Source organism: Vidua macroura, chromosome 1, assembly GCF_024509145.1.
Source record: "Vidua macroura isolate BioBank_ID:100142 chromosome 1, ASM2450914v1, whole genome shotgun sequence".
Taxonomy (NCBI): Eukaryota; Metazoa; Chordata; class Aves; order Passeriformes; family Viduidae; genus Vidua; species Vidua macroura.
Window position 1 is genome coordinate 142964179 of NC_071571.1, and position 19467 is coordinate 142983645.

The window sequence follows — 19467 nt, forward strand, 5'->3', positions numbered from 1 at the left end:
CCGCTGCCATCTACAGCCACCTGCTGGCTCATCCCTGCATTCTGAATGTTCTGCACAAGCTCCTGCAAGGCACAAGGAGAAGATATTTCAGTATATCAGTGTCAGTATTTCATACCACCAATGTATTTTTAAACACCTATTTAAGCACCTATTTAATCTAAGCATACCTTCTCATTCTGAAGAGACCTGTTGAGAACTTTTACTGCCTTTGTCTTCTCTTTTAATAATTTTATGTGAGCCAAGTTTCTTCCAGATGCTTAGCACATCTTAGCTAATGAAAACATTGCAGTTTTGCATGGCAGATGAGTATAATTATACCCATTTTGCAGCAGAGAGTACTGAGAATTAAGCCAGGTGAAGCTTCAAGGTCTCTCAGAAGCATCATTGGTAGGGGCCCTTGTCTGACCATTCCTGCCTGCACAGTTTGACACTTGCTGGTGTTTCTTGAGATGCTGGCCCCAAGGAAGGAGAGACTGGGAAATAAGATCTGCTGCACATTGTTAGAAGTTATGTGAGGAGTCCTTGGAAATCTTTTCACCCTCTGTCCTTCCCTACTGCTGAGTTTAGCTTTGCAGAGTGCAAGCAGGGAAAGGCAAGCCTGAAAAACACAATGCAAATTCAATGTATTGCAGATGAGCTGCAGGTTGTACTTTAATTTACCAAATTTGCATAGCCAGTATTAACTATATCCTAATGTACTTAAAAATATGTTAATCAATTAAGAAGTGCTTAGAAAATGATATGCAAACTAAACAAAATAAGTCAGCTGAAGGTATGCTTAAAAGTGGTTCCAGAGAGGTTTCTTCAGCTCAATGTCTGTGGAGAAGATGCCACCCGATTTCAGTGAGGCCTTATCAAGATAAGCTACTGACTACTTTGATTTTAGCAATAAACAATATTATCTGTGTTTCTTGATTTCTTTTAAATTAATGTGCAACTTTCAGTACTAGTTGCAGGTTTCATAAACAAACACAGCAAAGGTAACAAATGTTAATTGGACCCACTAACCGCAATGTAATATGATAATCAACAGCTTTTGTTAATTCCATTCTTGTTTTGCTGACTGTGCCATTTCTTCCCCATTCTCCTGTTCACTGCATTAGTCCTTCAGTTACCCTTAATTTATTTTTGATTGTTGATTTATTTTTTTCCTGGGAAACAAAATCTTCCTGGCTCATTATGTATCTCTTCAGACCTTTGGTGCTGTCCACATGACTAGAGACAGAATACTTGGTTCTACAGCTCTTGATGTTTACAACTGTTACAAAAAACAAAGCAGATGAACAAAGTGACTGTGGTGGCATTAAGGAAATAGCTGTGATCTGAGTCTTAGACCAGTTTCAGTCTGTTCCTCATGACTCCTCTTCGTAGACATCCTCCGTGTACAATCACTGAAAGTCTACTTCTTACCAAGGTTCAAGCCTGCACATCTTGGATGATCCTTATCCTCTCTGATATATTTGTTGCCCTTGACACCAGTATAAAATGTCTGTCCTTTGCTACCTTCTAGCATTGGGCATAAGGACTTTTCTATGCTCTTTTTGTTTCAGTCTAGACTTTCCCTCAAGTGTCTTTCCCCAAAGCTTTTCCTCCCACTTCAAGGTGTAGCCTTCTCAAAAGGTATTGCTTCCCCCCCATCCTCAGTCCTCTGTCCTTGGGTGACTTCTCCTGCTGATGTATATGTAATTATTACCTCTATCCAACTACCTTTAAAATACGTATCTGCTGTTGATCTTCCACACATCAGTTTCGCTTCTCACTACCTCTGCCGTAGTGCTACATCCTGACAGACAGCTTGCTACCAAGCTCCCTGGGATCCAGAAAAGGAACTAATTAAAAAACAAGCCCGACAACACAGCTTTCCTTAGGTCTCTGGCCAGCAGCCAGTGTGTGTGTCAATTTAAATGTCTTTGATATTTAGATTTAGCTCCCTCTTGCTGCTGACACCATTTGGCAGAAGGTATGCTTACAATATTATTCCCAAAGCTATTCACCAGACATCACTGTGCTACACTCAAAACTTCCCAAGAATTAACATTTTTTAATAACAAATATATAGGAATGAGTAAATTATCAATATTATCCTAATCGGCTAACGGGATGATTTTCTTGTTTTCACTCTCTTCTTTCTGCTCTCTATGTTTGTATGCTGTACCAAATCTTCTAGTCAAGGAATGTCTTTAATTGTTCATGACATACCTTTAGGTTTCTTGGAAATTAATATGTGTTTTTACAAGTTTGGTTTGTTTTGTTTTTTTTTTTTTTAATAGAATTGCAAGGCAATAAAAAAAGTAGTTTAGTAATGGTACAGTATGACTATAGAGCTGCAATGATGATATGTGGTATCAGAGGCAAATGTATTACCTGACTGAGAATGTTGTACTTCTAGGTCCCAGATTCAACATAGTTATGCAAGGTAGTGCAGATCAGACTAGAGCTTTTCACACACTGAATGTCTTGGTTTAACAAGAGAAAGGAAATAAGTTGCCTGGCAGCTAGACTCAGAAGGATCCTTCAACTATATTAGCTCATGGCTTTTCTCAGAAAACTTCAACACTTCAAAGCTGTGCAAGAATTACCTTCATGTATTTCTGAACTTATGAACCTTCTTCACTGAGGTTCGTAGTTCCTCTATTGAGAGGGACTGCTGAGTACTCTGTGTTTATTAATACTCAAATCTGTAAATTTTTGAAGCATTACATAATGAAGTTACAAAACTAGGATTCAAATGATTCTATGTAATTTTAGGTGGTTTTGAGCAAAATATTGGTGCTATTAGTTGTAATAAATCAATAAATACATTTTTTAAAAGAGAAAATTAGTGAGATTACTTAGATGTTGGCATAACGTGACGATACTAACATCTATATCTTTACAGGACCCAGATACTTTGAATTTAGACAGAAATCCCAGATTTAGGGGACAATTTTTTTCCCCTCTTACTTCAGCTTCAGGATTTGATACAATGTATATGCTGATATATTATTCTATACAGTCGTGGCTGGAGGTGTCTGCTTTTTATCCATAATAGCTTAAAAGTGAAGCATTCACCTAGACCTAAAACACCTCCAGTTTTTATCCTGGGACATTGGAATTGGCTAGGTGAGTGCTATAGTCATCCAGCTGTTCAGGGGAGAAGTTCTAAACTGCATATTCCATAAAATTATTAAATACCAAGAAGAGTTGGGTAAAGCACCCACTTCTTCAATGCTTTAACAACCATATTGTATACTATACTTATTTGCTTTCTTTGTCCCACTGAATATTCAGGTGTGTCATATAAAGCAGAATTTCCCAGAATATCCTGCAGCAGATGGATAAAGTGACAGCAAAGAGGAGGGAGCTCTGGACTAACACCTTCTCCAAGGTAGTGGCACTTTGTTTTCCCACATCCTGGGTGCCTTGCCTGGGCAGCCAGATAATTAATTGCCTTGAGCACTGAGATAAATGGTCAAATCCTGGCTATCCTTTGAAAGGGCTGTTGACCTTCATCCTACTTTTTTTCCTAAGAGGACAATTACAACTCAGTAACTGCAGAATCAGAATCCCAAATGCAAATAGTTAGAAAGAAGGAAATATAGTAAAGCTCCAGAGGATAAAATCTTGTAAATAGGTAATCATCTTTCATGGATAATGGCAAAAACCTCTCCTTCTGTCTTGCTTCTTAGCCCTTTTTTGTTCATGAAACCCTTATCATTAAGCTGCACAGAAGACCTGCTCCTTTTAGCTCCTTAGAACTATCCAGCTAGGACTTTAGGGGGGATACTTAAACATGCAAGTTATGCTGATTTTAGTAGTAAATTTGGCAGATTTAAAAATTCATTGGTTCTTCCAGCATCAGCCTGAGTGTAGTTTTTATCTGTGAAGTTACCTATGCCTTGTTCTCTATTGCATCTTTTTGTTATACAGTTTTTGTTCACAATATAATAAAAATCCTATTAAATTGAGTGGGATCTGTGTTGTTGCCTCTGTCACTCAGCTGGAGAGTTTTTCTCATGGTGCTTTAAAAGCTCTGCAAAAATACAAGCAGGAAAGTTTCGGTGTGAGAAAACTGATTGACATTAATTATTAATACATATTAATATTCATAAGGAACCTAATTAGCTGGGAAAGTCATAGTGATATTATTTGCTGATTAGCAGAGAAAACACTGACATATTTTTCCTAAGTTAACCTTGTTGACTAAAATTTGTGTCAATGAGCAAGTGCAAGGTTAAGAACAAGAGTATAATCATCCTGGTGAGATAATAACTGCTGAAATAAAACTGATGTAACAGTGATTTTTCAGCATTTAAGAAATCTAAAGTCATAGATAATTCAGTTTGGAAGGACCTCTGAAGGTAGGTTGGTCCAACTCCCCCAGCAAACCTGGGCCAAATTCAAAGTTACCTTCCCCGGTGCCTGGAGGGGACACTGCAGTGTTTACAAAACACCAAATGGGAAATGCTTGAGCAAAGGAGGTAGATGTAATTAGGTATAAAAGACAAGGTTAAGGGTGGTTCTTTGCAGTTTCATCCAGGGAAAAATGTTTTTTGAAGTCATCAAGCTGTTCTGTTTGGCCAGGCAGTGTTAAAAGTAACCAAGATATAATGCTGAAACCCTATTTAAAATGAGTGGTTTCATTCTGATCATAAGTGAAGGCCTCCCAAGTGTTGCTAAAATAAACCTCAGACTTTCTAAAAAAAAAAAAAAAAAAAAGGACATTGATTCAGGACAGCCATGAATGTACTAAGTAGCACCTAGGCCTTATCTGACAATTTGTTTTTGATATATCTTCTCTCCTCTGGCTTACTGATGGACCACTGCAGAAGTGGCTCCCAGGAGACACCTGCCTCAGGCTGCTGCGGGTAAGGCACAAACATGTAGGAAGAGCAGCCAAGCTTTTGGGATGTGGTCCTGAGAGCTGGCTGGGCTGAGCAGCAGCACCACAGGCACAAACACCCCCGTGAAATACAGCACTTCTGCTTGCCTCATGGCCCATACTTACACTGCTCTCCATCACATTTATTAAAGCCAGCAGTATTACTTTATTCCCACTCCTAGCAAGGGTCATTACTTAGGGATTTTATCCAGGAAGCATTCAACCTTGTTATAGCTCTGCCCACTGCTGTTTATGTGACTCATGTTGAGGGTGAGAATCAAAGGCAAGTGAAGTTCTTGGGGGAGCTGACCTTGTTCAGCAGGGCTCTGCCATCTTGAGACAATTTTCAGGTTGCAAGAAAAGGCTATCTCAGCTGTTATGATGGAAAAAAAAATACTCAATACTTCCAGGAACTTTTAAGATTGGATTTTTGGCTTCTATTATTTCCACACTAGGAATGTTGCTATTTTTGCAGCTGAGACTGGGACAGTTTGACAGCTGGGGAAAAAAAATAATGAAGATTCTGATGGAACAACTTGTATTTTTCCTTAAACCTGTACAGAAAGCCTCAAAATTTAAAAAATTAGGAATCTTACTTAATCATGTGAAACTTTGTGGATGCCTGATTTCTTCTTACATTTTCTTCTTATTTTTCTCCCTAATGTTTGCTTTCTGTTTTGAACCACAGCCTTACTGACTGTGCATGTTTCATAATTTGGGTCTGATGCATTGGTGATTAAATTTTTAGGATCTGCTAAATATTCTATTGTCTCATGAAGTGTTGTAACACTTGCTTTATTTTTTTTTTTTCTGCTAGGCAGAAAAGGAAGTAAAAGTCCTATTAAAAGGCTGTCTTTCCAGTGGTAGCTTTTGGATTTAGTAAGAGCCAGAGACTGAATTTTTTTGACCTTTCTGATATGTTTACCAAAGTGTACAATTATTATTTTGGTAATTTGACCTCTCCAACTTACATTTTATCAAAAGACTGTGGGTACAAAGGAAAAATTCTGAGTAATATTAATTTGTGATTATAAAATTCCTAAGATAAGCTCAAATCATGTTTTTGCTATGCTGTTTTGAATTTAAAGCATCAGAAATTCCCAACTATCTTCCTGAGAAGATCAGCAGAATAGACCTCTTAGTTCAGACCTGTTTTCAAATGCACAGGAATGTGCACACCCAGAGCTAAGAAAGATAAATTCAGAAAGGTTTAAGTGGTTGAAAAAAGACAGGCTGTGGTATAGCCTGAAAGCTGTGAATATGAACAGCAGAAAGGCAGAGGAAACACTTATGGATGTGACCTTGAGGAGAAGCAGTCAGGCATACCCTCTTTTACAGGCAATGAAACATCCCACCAGAGTTTGCTGCTTCTGCCTGTGTAGAAATGGTACCTATGTGCATTGTTTGCAAATAAACAAGATTATACTAAATAAACAAGATTATACTAAAAGCATATCAAATTTGTATCACTAGTTTTTATTCCAATAGGAAAAAAATCCTTGCAAGGCCTTGCAGTTTGATGATCTACTTGAGTGGGAAGGGTAACACTAGTCAATAGTATTTCAAATACAAAACTCTTGAGTGAACCTTGGAAGGCTTTGAAGAGTTTAGTTGCGTTAGCATTTTGCTCTGGGGTAGGTCACAAAATAAACTAAAACATCACATTACATTTCTAGTTTCTCTCAAGTTCTGAAGAGCAATGGGTGTGATTCTGCTGTATAAAACATGACTAAAAGGAGAATTGCTCAACCTGATCTTCAGAGCAGGCAAATCTGGACACAGCAGACAAGTAAGGAAAAAGAAATGGTTTGGAAAATAAATAAATGCAAATCAGCAGAAAGTCTGAAATGGACTAGAATTCTCAAACATGCTTGGTACTGCTACAGCAAAGGCAGGACTTCATATAATGGAAACTTCTACAGAGCTAGTTGGAAATGCAAAAGAAAATGTTAGAAAAAAAATGCCAGAAATTTTGACAAATAGGAATACTTGACATTTGTGAGATAATAAAAGATTTTTTTTTTTTTAGGGAAATATATATTTGTATGGTTTATTTTAGATGGAAAATTTCAAACAGTGAGAAGCTAACAAAATAAAACATCAATTTACTTCAGAAAAAAAAAGAGTGATACCATGTTTTCATAGATGACAATAAATCAGATTAAAACAGAATCCTCCTGAAGCTGCAGATTCACCTTTAGGTCCTTGACACATAAGCAGTGACAGATTAAATCTGGTTGGCTGAAATGTGGGGCTATCCACCAAACCCTTAAGGCACAGCTAATGCCAGAGTGTTTTAAGTTAAAAATCCAAAAATGGACAGACCTTAAATACAACTTGCCTTATCACAGTACTTATTCCATGGAAGGGTGAGGCACATATATGGGGTGGGTTGAATCTGCCATCAATTTTAATCTGCCATCACATTGTATTTAAGCATTAAGTACAGTTCTGCTGCTGCCAGAGAAGTGGAAACTTTAGCCAAGAAATGTCATTGGACAAGACAAACTTGTGCAAAATATTCAGTCTGATCTGTGAGAAAAAAAACATACTGAAAGCCAGAGAAACTGAAGTTTTGTGGGTGAGATCAGTTCTATTAAAGGTATTAGCTGATCTTTAAATATTTAGCTCATCAACTGTATGTGGGAAGAGGATGTAGAGGAGACAAAAAATACCCTTATTCATGTAACCAATTCTTTTTCTTTATAGCACAGTAGCATGAATATGCTCCAAACCACTTCGACCTCAGCTAATGACTTCTTTCACAGCAGAACTGCCACTAATTCAAATGCTCCTTGCACGGTCTACTTGTCATAACAATCCTTGCATGGTTTTGAATGTGAAATCAGGACTTCTCTGGGATCTTCTCTTTGGATCTGGCTCCAAATAACAAGAATGCCTTCTGGCATCCCACACAGAGAAAGTTAATGGACAGACCTCACTTGACACAATTCTAATGAACATGTTTTGTCTTTGTTACTCTCAGTAAAGTCCCAGCACTCTTTTCTCAGACCAGATCTCCCAGGAATATTTGAATTGCTACAGCCCATTAGGTAATTACAGACCAGGATTCCTGAAATGCCAGAACATGGTCTGGCAAGATCAAGGAACAACCAAGACTATAGGGAAAGCTCAGTCAGCAGTACAGTAGGCTGAAAAGGGAGGGGCTTCTTGGGCAGCAGGGAGCATTCTGTGTCCAATTCTCTGAGAAGCCCAGCAACACATTGCTTGATTTCACTCTTGAACCATCCCACCCACCAGCCAATAGGAATAGAGGTGGTGTGCCTAACAAAACATTAAAAACAAAAAATTGAATATATCATCTGGTCCAACTGAGTCTGAAGATCTTCTTAACTTTAGCTCTCTGAGAAGTGGGCCCATGAAGTTCAACAAGGCCAAGAGCAAGGTCCCTCACCTGGGCTAGGGCAATCCCCAACATCAACATAGGCTGGCGGTGAAGGGAATGAGAGCAGCCTTATGGTGTAGCACTTGGAGATACTGGTAGACAAAAAATTCTGAATGGATTGGCACTATGCACTTGCAGCCCAGAAAGCCTGGGCTGATACAGAACAGTATGCTGGTCTCTATCAAAGGAAGTGTGTCCTGCAGGTTGTGATAGAGGAGGTTTTTTTCTACCTCCACTCTGGTGAGGTCCCACCTCCAGCTGCATCCAGCTCTGGATGTACAAGAAAGTACAAGAAATACATGAAACTGTTGGAACAGATCAGGAGGATGAATGTAAGCGTGGTCAGGGGGCTGGAACACCTCTGCTGTGAAGAAAGGCTGAGAAAATTGAGAAGACCTCACTGCAGCATTTCCATACCTAAAGGGGGCTTATATGAAAATGGGAGATGGGCTTTTTACTAGGAGTGTAGTGACAGGACAAAAGGCAAGGGTTTTAAACTAAAAAAAGGTAAATTTAGATGAGACATAAGGAAGAAATTATGTTACAGTGATGGTGAGATGCTGGAACGACATGTTATCCAGAGAAGTTGTGGATGCTCCATCACTGGAAGTGTTTAAAGTCAGGTTGGATAGGGCTTTGATCAACCTGACCCAGTGCAAGATGAGATGTTGGATTAGATGATCTTTCAAAGTCCCTTACAACCCAAACCATTTTATAATTTTACTATTCTTCACACCAAAACTCTGACTGTCTGAAACAGAGAACAGATGGAAAGGTTTCTGTAGATGATAAAACAGAAGAGGCCTCCTTTTCTAGGCTCATCTTTGTCCCTTTGTGTTGCAAATAAGTGATTTAAGGTCACTGAAAGAATCACCTTCAAAGGAGAAATATTGCCAAAACCAGGTTTAATATAAAAGCAAAAGCATGACAAAGTTTGTTAGCAAATTTTCACTCTATTACTTACCAGGTGATTAAAGCACACAAAGAAACAGCAAACAAAAATCCAAAATCAATCAATCAATCCAAACCAAAATAAACCCAAAACTATCTATGTGTAGGCTGAGGGAGGGGTGGGGGTGGTGAGAAAAGGACAGGGAGGGATAAGGATAAAAAGGAATACGGAACACCTTCCTGTCCCCTCACTAAATAGAGCCCGGACTTGACCAACAGGTAATGCCTAAGGGCCCAACAGCACTTAATCTAAAGAACACTTAACCTTAACAGCATTTAACACTTAACCTTAACAGCACTTAACAGCACTTAACATCACTTAATCGATAACTTACGTTAAGCAAGTTGACAAAGGATTAATATAAAATTTACAATACTTGTATTTAACAATACAAGTTACAACAGTAACTTGCTTGGTACAAATCTGAAGTACTTAAGACTCTAGAACAACATTCCTAGTACATTTGTTATAGCATATTCACACTTGCATGTGCACAGACATAAAGGAGTCTGTACAATGTATATCTGTGAAAAATTCCCCTTGAATTCAGTGAATTACTCATGTCTGCCTTTGCATCTTCTCAACGGGTGAAGGGTTGAGCCTTAAGGTGTGGGGTATCAGCCACATCATTCAGTTGCCCTGAGTTTAGCAAACTTCAGGTTTAGCAAACTTCAGTTTGCTGGCTCTTAAAGGCCCCACTCAGAGGGATTTTGCTGTTTGCAGCTGCTGCAGTCCAGGAGAGCTCCAAGGGTCTCACTTTGGACTCCTCTATATAGGGTTGCAAGAGAGTTGGCTTTAATCAGAGTAATTTTCCATCCTGGCTACAATTCGCATCAGTAATTTTCTTTGAAAGTTTGATCATGAAAATATTATTTCCCTTGGGTGGTTATTCAGGTAAGAAAAATAAATTTCCAATGCTGTTTGTTAAAAAAGCAGGAGCTCACTAGACAGCACTAGTTCCTGGGGGCACTCAGTGTTTCTGACAAGCTCAAGAGGAGCTGAGCCCAGGTGCTGCTCATCAAGGGCAAGGCCTAAGGAACGTTTCTCAGATCACAGTGAGACTGTGGGTGAGAAAGTGGTATGCAGCACCACACTGATGCATTTGCTTCAGACACTTCAGACTTGCTTTTTTTTTTTTCTTTTTTTTTTTTTTTTTTTTTTCATCTTCTTGCAGTCACTTCTTGCACTAATTTTGGGAATTCTCTTTATAAGCTCAGCTCAGGTATTTGCTCATGGAGGAAGCAGTCCCTCCCCTTTCCCAATCTTTCCACTGGTAGAGTCATATTCATCTTTCATTTCATTATCAAGAAGCTATCAAGAAGTAACAAACTAATTTTTCCCTCTGCAAGGCAAAGCTGCATACAGCAGTATTAAGGTTTTCAGCTAGCATTTTCAAATAGGCTGTTGTAACACTCACATGCTAGTCTGCTTTTACCATCAAATCTGACATCTACAGTTGACTCTGCTACAGTCAAGTACTTTGGTTTTGTATTTGGGATTTTTCCTAATACTTCATTTAATTAGCTTCCCTTGGCATTTTATAGATGCTCACAGGGTATCTCAGGAGTGCAAGGACAACTACTTCATTCATTAGCTCTACTTTCCTAGCACAAGAGAATACAAATTCATAGAACTGAGTTCCAGGAGGGGACACAGTAATTTAAACTGTCACATATAATACAAACCACCTTATGTCAACCAGTTACTTCTGTATTTAACCCAATTACTCGTGTTGAACAAAAGCACAGCTTGTGGTTGACTAAAATATGTACATGGCACCCGATTTACAGACAAAAAAATCATGTCTCTATCATCTCACCAGAGATCAGTTCTGGGCATTAATCACACTCAGCACTAAATATTTGGGCCTTATTCTTTATTTGAATGACTCTGGATCTGTTGGCAGCCACTGCTTTTGAGCCACTGCTGTTTGAATAAGAAACCCATTGGCACACAGAACTTTTTTTTCCAGAGGTGTTTCTTTGCTACAATCCAGTCACTTTTCAGTCATTTATTTGACAAATTCAACACAATAAATATTTTAAATATTGTAGTGAAATGCATTTTCTCAAGTCTAAGAAATCAAGTATAGAACTATTTTTCTTATATTTTTTTCAATTATTAAGGTTGATTTTTGTCCTTGAGAACACAAATTCCCACAGGCCATTCTAGCATCATCATCAGCAATACCATATACCACAGTGAAATAATTTTACTCTTCCTACTTGCTGTGCTCATTTATACATCAAAAAATGACTCCTTAAATATCTCTTGCTACAGCACTTTCATGGATATACATGTTTAGTGAATTTCACAGGTGCCACTTTCCATACCAGTCCCTCATTTTGTATTGACTAAAGTTTCAAGAGAGCTTTGAAGATCTGTAATGCTAAAAATATATAAAGCGTGAGTTGAGCCTCAAGTACCTGTAAGTTTGTTTTTTTTTAAATGCTGCATCAATCAGTTAAAATAAAACTGAAAATGCAGAAAAAGCTGAAGGCATGGATTGAGAAGTCCAAATAAACTGAAATTAGTTATTAACTTTAAAATTAGTTAAATTTCTCTACCGAAATCCTCCCATCTAGCTTTGGTCCGTTTCTATTGCAAATTAGCAGACAGGGCAGACGCACGACTGAGAGGCTGATTCAGAGACAAAACATAGTTCTGGTGTGTAATTTAGGAAAAGTCCACAAGAGGGGGTACGAGCCACAAGCAAAGCCTGCTCTGAAAATGGGATCTGCCTGGGTAGGTCTGCAGAGGGTTTTGCAGTAAGGTTTCACTTACATGGCAGCGCTTCTGGGGACCTTTTGGAGATGGGCATCCAGTTCCAGTGTGTTTTTTACTTGACAGCCCCACCTCGGTTTTTAGGATTCTAAAGTAACTGAAATAGTTTCTATATAAAATAGTTGATAATAACATGTATTGAAGTAAACAGTTGAAAATATCCTGTCAGTTACTTCAACTTTTGAGATAATAGGAAAAAAAGTCTGGTTCTAGAAAGAAATACAGCAGCACCTAACAACAGAATTTGTTTCCATTTCTTTATAGGAAAGGTAAAAACCCCAGAGATCCCTTTTTTACAGGGGAGGTTACTGAGTCAAAACAGCAGATCTCACTTAGGCCAGCACTGCTCATGTATGACTACACCATACAGAGTTGTACTTAAATCCCCATTTAACCTTTTTTCTTAGATTTTGGCCCTAGATACTTTGTGTGGGTTTTTTCCCAATCTTGAGAGCTTAAAACACGAAAGTCTAAAGCACAAGTCTTTAAAAATTTGTTTTAGATGTTGATTTTCAGTGCAGCTCCATTCTCTTTTTCTCAATGCTGAATGCTATGTAGAGAAGTACTTCTGTAATCAGGACACTGTGGTAGCTGTTTGCCTGAAGAATCAAAAGCTCAACCTGAGGATCCTGGCATTTCTGAGCAATACAGCATGAACTTCTCCAGCCTTGATGAAAGCTGAAGGCAACAAGCATTCTTGAAAATCAGTTTTACCTAAGAAAACTTAGGTAACTTTTGGCAAATGTGTGTAATTTCAGGTAAATCCAGTGTATATGTTTCTTGACATTTACATTTCCCCTGAAATGCATTTGTACTCATTATGCTCTCCTTTCTCCTTTTGAAAGGTAGATGATTGCTGGTTACTTCTGCTGTCATCCTGGAGATTCAAACACCTGGCAACTATTGTAACTTAGATCTATTGCAAGAGGGTGCAATGGAAATGCAGTAATTGTAGCTGAAACTCCCAAGTCCCTGGAGGAAAGGGACATGGGCTCTTTTCCCACTAGAGGTGGCTATTAGCTCATTACACACAAGTACAGAGTCCTGTAGGAGGCCATAAATACTGTTAAAGCAATTCCTACAAGGGTTTAGTGTAGGAATATTCATCTACATTTTGACAGTGGGCTCTGGAGCATCTAAAGAGTGAACACACTCTACCATGGGTAGAGCACTCTTGGAGACTATGCTTATCCCACTAGTCCTTGCTGTGTACCTGCCAACCTCCATGTTTTTCCTTCACTCAGGGAAGGGAGATTACCCAACTTAAGCCTGAGTCCTCTCGGCCTTCCACCAGCATGGGTGCATGTGGCTGGTTGAAGTAGGCAGCAACTGTATGGAGGATGTCCGTCACCTGTCCTGCACATCACTTGTGAGGGACCCAGGTGCTCCCCAGAGGAAGAAAGGAAGCCAGGAATGACCATCAGTAAGCCTGATTCTGCTCATCAGCATTCTTGAAAACCGGCCCAATCTTATACACAAAAGGACAAAATTGGGAGCCAGGGACCTGCCCTAAGCTAGGGAAAGCAGAATCCATGGGACATGGACTTGGCATTGACAAAAACATGTGGAAGATGCTTGAGCTGGGGCAGAACTAGAGAAGAACATTCATCAGTCACCATCTAGAGATGAAGGGTGGGGACAGGCAGCTGACTATAGTTGCAGGAGTGAAGTGGGCCTGAGCGATGGTTCTGGCAAGCTGAGCGAAGAGGCTGAGCTTCATCTGAGGTACAGGTTATATTCCTCTGGTGAAGGAACAGCATGTGAGAAGGCAGAGCAGCCTTTCATCCAGGGGTTCCACTGACTCTCATTCAAAGCCAAGTTTGATATAGGTGAGTGAATTTCAGTCATTATTATTGAGAAAATTATTAAGGTTGGAAAAAATACATGAAAGCCTCACCAGGTAAGACAAATAAGTAGTGTTAAGTGAAGCAGTTGAAATTCTAACACTTAAGAGCATAAAGGTTAGAGGAGAATTCTGACATGAAAGACAAAAAACAAATCAGGAGATCAGAAGAGAGCAACTCAGCAGTATTGAGGACATCCCTGCTCCACAGAGCAATAGAAGTCAGCCTCTCCCCATCTCATTCATGTTCTCTTCTGACAAGCAAAGAGCCTTAGGACATCTTACCATGGCCGGTGAGCCCAGTAGCTTTTTAGTTCTAGCTCTGTATTTGTTATGTATTTTCATTAAAAAATCTTTATGTTTGGCGGGTAGCTCTTCAATAGTGTTTATCCTGCCTTAAGAGCTTTTGCTTAGAAAATAAAAGTTACCTGAATAAAGTGGCTTCTTTGTTTCACCACCTCATCTGGGCAGGGTGAATCACTGCAGAGATCACTATCTTCAAGGAGATGAAAGAAGGGATGTTAAGGCTTGGAGTTTAGAGGTAAATCCAAAGTGCATTTTGTTTAGGAGTACTTTTTCCAGTTTTTGAAGATTAAGAAGCAATTGCACCCCCTAATGAGAAATTAAAGTAGATGCAGAAGAGACTGAAGAGAAACAGGGAAGATGGATGACAGAGAAAATATACAGAACTGAGTGGAAGAACTTTTCTGCATCTTGAAATGATGTATTTTCAGAAGGCTTTATCACATGTTCCTACAGTCTAAAGAGACAATATTTAGTTTACAAAGCAAGCAACCAAGCAACCAAAAACCCTGCTAAATGGAATTTGCTAGCTGTGTGGATCCTCTCCTTGTTTTGTAGGTCAGACATCTTGCTGTAATGTGCTCCTCTACAGTCTATAATTACAGGTTGTTCTCATTCTTACTGACATTTCCAACCTATAATATTCCGTCATAAATTCCACCTATCTTAGATGCCAAATGATTCAGGTTTTTATTGGCAAGCAGTATTTTCTGATATGAAGTCATGGAATTTAGTATGTGGCAATAAATCTTCTTGCGATTCATAGAATAGAATAATTGATATTGGAAAATACCTGTAAGTTCATCAAATCCAACCATTAACACATCACTGCCAAGTCCACCACTAAGGCATGTCTCTAGGCACCACATCTACTCTTCTTTTCCATACTTCCACATTTGGTAACTCCACCATTTCCCTGGGCAGCCTCTTCCAGCCTGACAACCCTTTCCACGAAGAAATTTTTTCCTAATAATCAATCCAAACCTCTTCTAGTACAACTTGAGACCACTTCCTTTCATTCTGTCGCTTGTTACTTGGGAGAAGAGACCGACCCCCCATCTAGTTAAAACCTCCTTTCAGGGAGTTGCAGAGAGCCATAAGGTCTCCCCCAAGCCTCCTTTTTTTCAGGCTAAACTCCCCCAGCTCCCTCATCAGACTTGTGCTCCAGTAAGTTTGCTCAGCAGCAGGATAAAGTTACTCAAAGCAGAGTTGATGTGGATTAATTCCTGTAAGTTTCTTCGAGGTTTTTTTTGTTTGTTTGTTTGTTTGTTTTTTGGGTTTTTTTTGGTTTTTTTGGGTTTTTTTTAGTATTTTCTAAGCTCTCTCTCTCCTGTTCCCTTCTTTTCTGGCTTGTCCTTCCTATCTGCCCTCCAGAGCTCACCTGTTCTGAATTTCTAGAGCATGCACAGATTACTGTAGATGTGTAATTTGCAATTCCACCTCATAGGAATTCACAAATATGCCCAGCTCTTCTGTTTATAGAGTTAGTGCACCTCTTGCTTCAGCATTGCTGCATATTGAACTTGAAGATGTGATTCTCTTCTGGGTGAAGCTGAGCTCCAGCTATGTAGAAATAAACTACTTACCCAGCAAACAATGGAGTGAAGCAGCCTCTGGGATCCATAAAGAGAATGTGTTTGGATTGCATGTGGCAATAAAGCAGCACAGAGGCTGCATTTCTATTCAGTGCTGTGTAACTGATCAAAGGGAAAACATTTTTTTTTATGCCGCTGCAATGCTGAAATGATTCTCCACCCTAACTCTGCCTTCTGGTTTTTCAACCCTTTTTTCCTTTCTCATGATCTGTAGCCTATCTGCTATCTATTAACCCTACTCCTATATCACCATCTTCTCACCAGAAGCCTGAAGATTGTAGTGCCAAGTGAAAACATTTTGCTGTCCTCAGCAAGGAACAACTAGGAAATGTCTGTGAAACATACTATCAAAATCAGAGAAAAACACAAACACTGTCACAAACTGATGTGAGGATTGTATTTTTTAAAATAATGAGTTAGCCTCTTCTTTCCATCCTTCCATCCTAGTCATCTGCGATTATGGATATCATTGGCTGAATACCCACTGACTCTATAGACTAAGAAAAAGAGGTAAACATATTGATAGTATATTAAGAAAATCACCATGTGAAATCTGAGATAAAATGACATAAAAATGGACAGCATAATCCCAGCCTTACAAAGAAAACAGAACCAAGAAGGGGACAAATGCTTATAGATGTAGCTGTTGGGGCTGCCACAGGATATGTAGCCACTGGCTACACGACAGCCTGTGTGTTGCCTGTATCCCTCAAATCCAAACAACTTTAAATTACTGCCTGGATTCCCCAGGAATTACAGCTTGGCCCCGAGATAGGTACCCTTTTAAATATTCTGTACTCTCTAACTGCAAAGAACGTAATAGCTAGTGGTTTTAATTCCCTAATTATGCATTAATAAGAGACAAATTATTTCACAATGTTCCTGCTGGAATAGAGAGAAAATATTGCTAAACAGCCCTTGGTACACTTTAAAAATACAATATATCATCAGGATGAACTTTCATGATGTGTTACATAATATTTTTAACTCCTTAATATAATCCCAGTTCATGCTTTACATATATATTCGATAATGTTTTTGCTGTTGTTCAGACACAAAGATGTTTTATTGACATTCATTAAAATAACTTTAAAAACATTTGCAGAGTTCATTGTGATCAGTCTTGAAAATATCCAGCTGCACTGCCCTATTTCTTTTAAAAAATTAATTTAACCACCCAGCCTCTCAATAAAATGCTCACATAAAGGACAGCAGGTTTTTTATTCCTTCACACACCCATTGATATAAACACAATGATTATGGCTTTTTATGTAAGTGGCCTCTTGCTTCAGAACTTGAAACATCTCTGATTCTGAGTAACTGCAGTTTTATATAATTATTCTTCTAGTTCTTCAGAATCCCTACCACACCTCATCCAAACATTTACCAGGCTCTGCTGCTTCTCATGATGATGAGTGAAACACAAGAATAGATCTTCTTCTTTTGTCTTTCAGTCTATACACCAGACTTGCTCCATCTATCTACCTGTGCAGGTGGAAGACCATTACTAATTAAAGAATGACAAGGATGCATAGTGAGACCCGGCTCTTTGTCACCTGTAGCATATCCATGGACAGCAAGGATCAGTCGCAAACTGCACATGCTGTCACTGACACTGCAGACATTGGTCCTGATGTCTGTGCTCATGGGGCAGTTGTGACCAGGAACCAGGGACATGTGTTTTATGGCTCTGCAGCTTAAGACAGCTCAGAATGATGCTGCCTGCTTCTGCACAAGAGGCAGGCTTCATCAAGTGATTTTTTTTTTTATATCCTTGAGTTCAGCCACCCATTACTGGTTATTCCAACATCACACCACTGCCCGGCCAATTGCTGACTGTCCAAGTCTGAAAACAGCATTTTGCTGAGGGAAGCTGCATCTTGAGAAGGGTTAAAAGAAAACACTGCTCAACTCCAACCTCTTCTTGGGAGCCTTTATTTCCTGGTTGTAAAGTTGTCATAAAATTTTAGAAATTCCTGCTTCAATCTTTTCATATTGCCACTGTGAGATTTAAATCACTAAAAGATGTTTCACAGTAGTAATTTTGACAGGGTAATGCAAATTAAACAAGAAGTTCCTCATTCCAGAAAAAAAAAATTAAATGTTCAGGAATGCACATAAATTGTAAAGTTGGAAAATAAGGTCATGGCATTTAACAACAATAAAATCAGTAGCTCTATCTAGCTATCCACCTTATTTACAATAACATAAGCAAAAAAAGGTAGCTCTTACAGTGAACTTACATTTCAAGAAATGCAAATATGCCAAGCTCTTCACCACAGCAAGGAGAGTGAGAGTAAATGAAGAAAGGGCATGGAGCCACCCATTTCCAATGTCTTGGCTGGAAATACAGAAATGTTCTGATAGCATCCAAGCCTCGAACAGATGCATCTGTCAGAATTCTGCAACTGCTTCAATTCCCAGCACTAACCACTCCAAACAGAAGTATCAAGAAAAATGACTCATGTTACATAATTACATAATCTTGAAAGAAATTTTGCATGGGTATATAGAGAAGGCAATTTCTTGGGGTGGAAGGAGAATAAGCATGCAGTTTCGTTGATCACCTAATAAGATTTAATTATAGCCTGCAGCCAGAGAAACACCCACACTTACTCTTTCCCATACCTTCCATGGATTGCTGTCCTCTGCTCTGGCTCAGGCGCAGTGGCTACAGGATGACTTGGACAAGACAAAAAGTTCATGTTCTGGAGTGGGTTACACATACCTGTTGTGACCAAAATAACCTTACAGCTGCATCAAGCAGGATCCTCATGGCGTGAAGGGTTTTGTATAGTTGGCACTAAAAGGAAAGAAGAAATTCTACTCTGGTCTTAAAATCATCTTTCCAGTATCTTAATTCATAGGATTCTGCTTCTGTCTGTTTCCTTGTCTACCATCCTTCTTTCTATTAGCCACTTGAGCTTGTTCTGCTCCTTGGTACAGTTCTGACTATGCACTTGCATTAGTCTGGTATTAATTTTCAGCAGTTGTTGGTTCATGTATATTAATTTACATTTCTTAGTCTTCAGAATGTTTGTGTTGGTTTCAGCAACATGAAGGCTATGACTCTTCTTGTGTTTGGTCTTTAGCATGAAATACCCAGAAGGTTTAAACACAGTTTAATTTGATCTGTGGAGATTGGACCATAAGGAAAAGGCATTTTTAGCAGGCACAAGGAATATTTATAAACTGAACATAAGAAATCAAGTGCAGATATATTTAAGAAGTTCAGTCTCCAGTGGTTCAGAATTGTCGACAGCTGTAATAACCCTTGTTCAAACTGGGGAAAAGCAGCTCCTGCTGTGAACACATTTTTACAGATAAATGTCTATGATTTTGGATGCTACTGCTGCACCAGAATTCATTTCATTGTTGAAGGAATAACCATCATTGTTGGATGAGATCCTTGTTATTACCGAGTAGAAAAATCTGTGTTTGATCTCTTTAGCTCACAGGATCTTTACTTTTAGTCTGAACTGCCTGATCCAATGAGTGAACTAAAGCCCCATCTCTTAATGGCTTCCAATTTCACCTGTATTTATTCAAAAGTGTCAAACTGGATTTATTCAAACATGTCAGACTGGAAAGATCTCATCTCCTTTAGCTCCATGTGAGTGTGATTGGTTTTGATTATTCTTTCAGCAGTTCCTGCTGAAGTCGTATCATGTTTCACAGGTTCCTCACTATTAAATATTGTTATGCTGTGATAGACATGTTCGA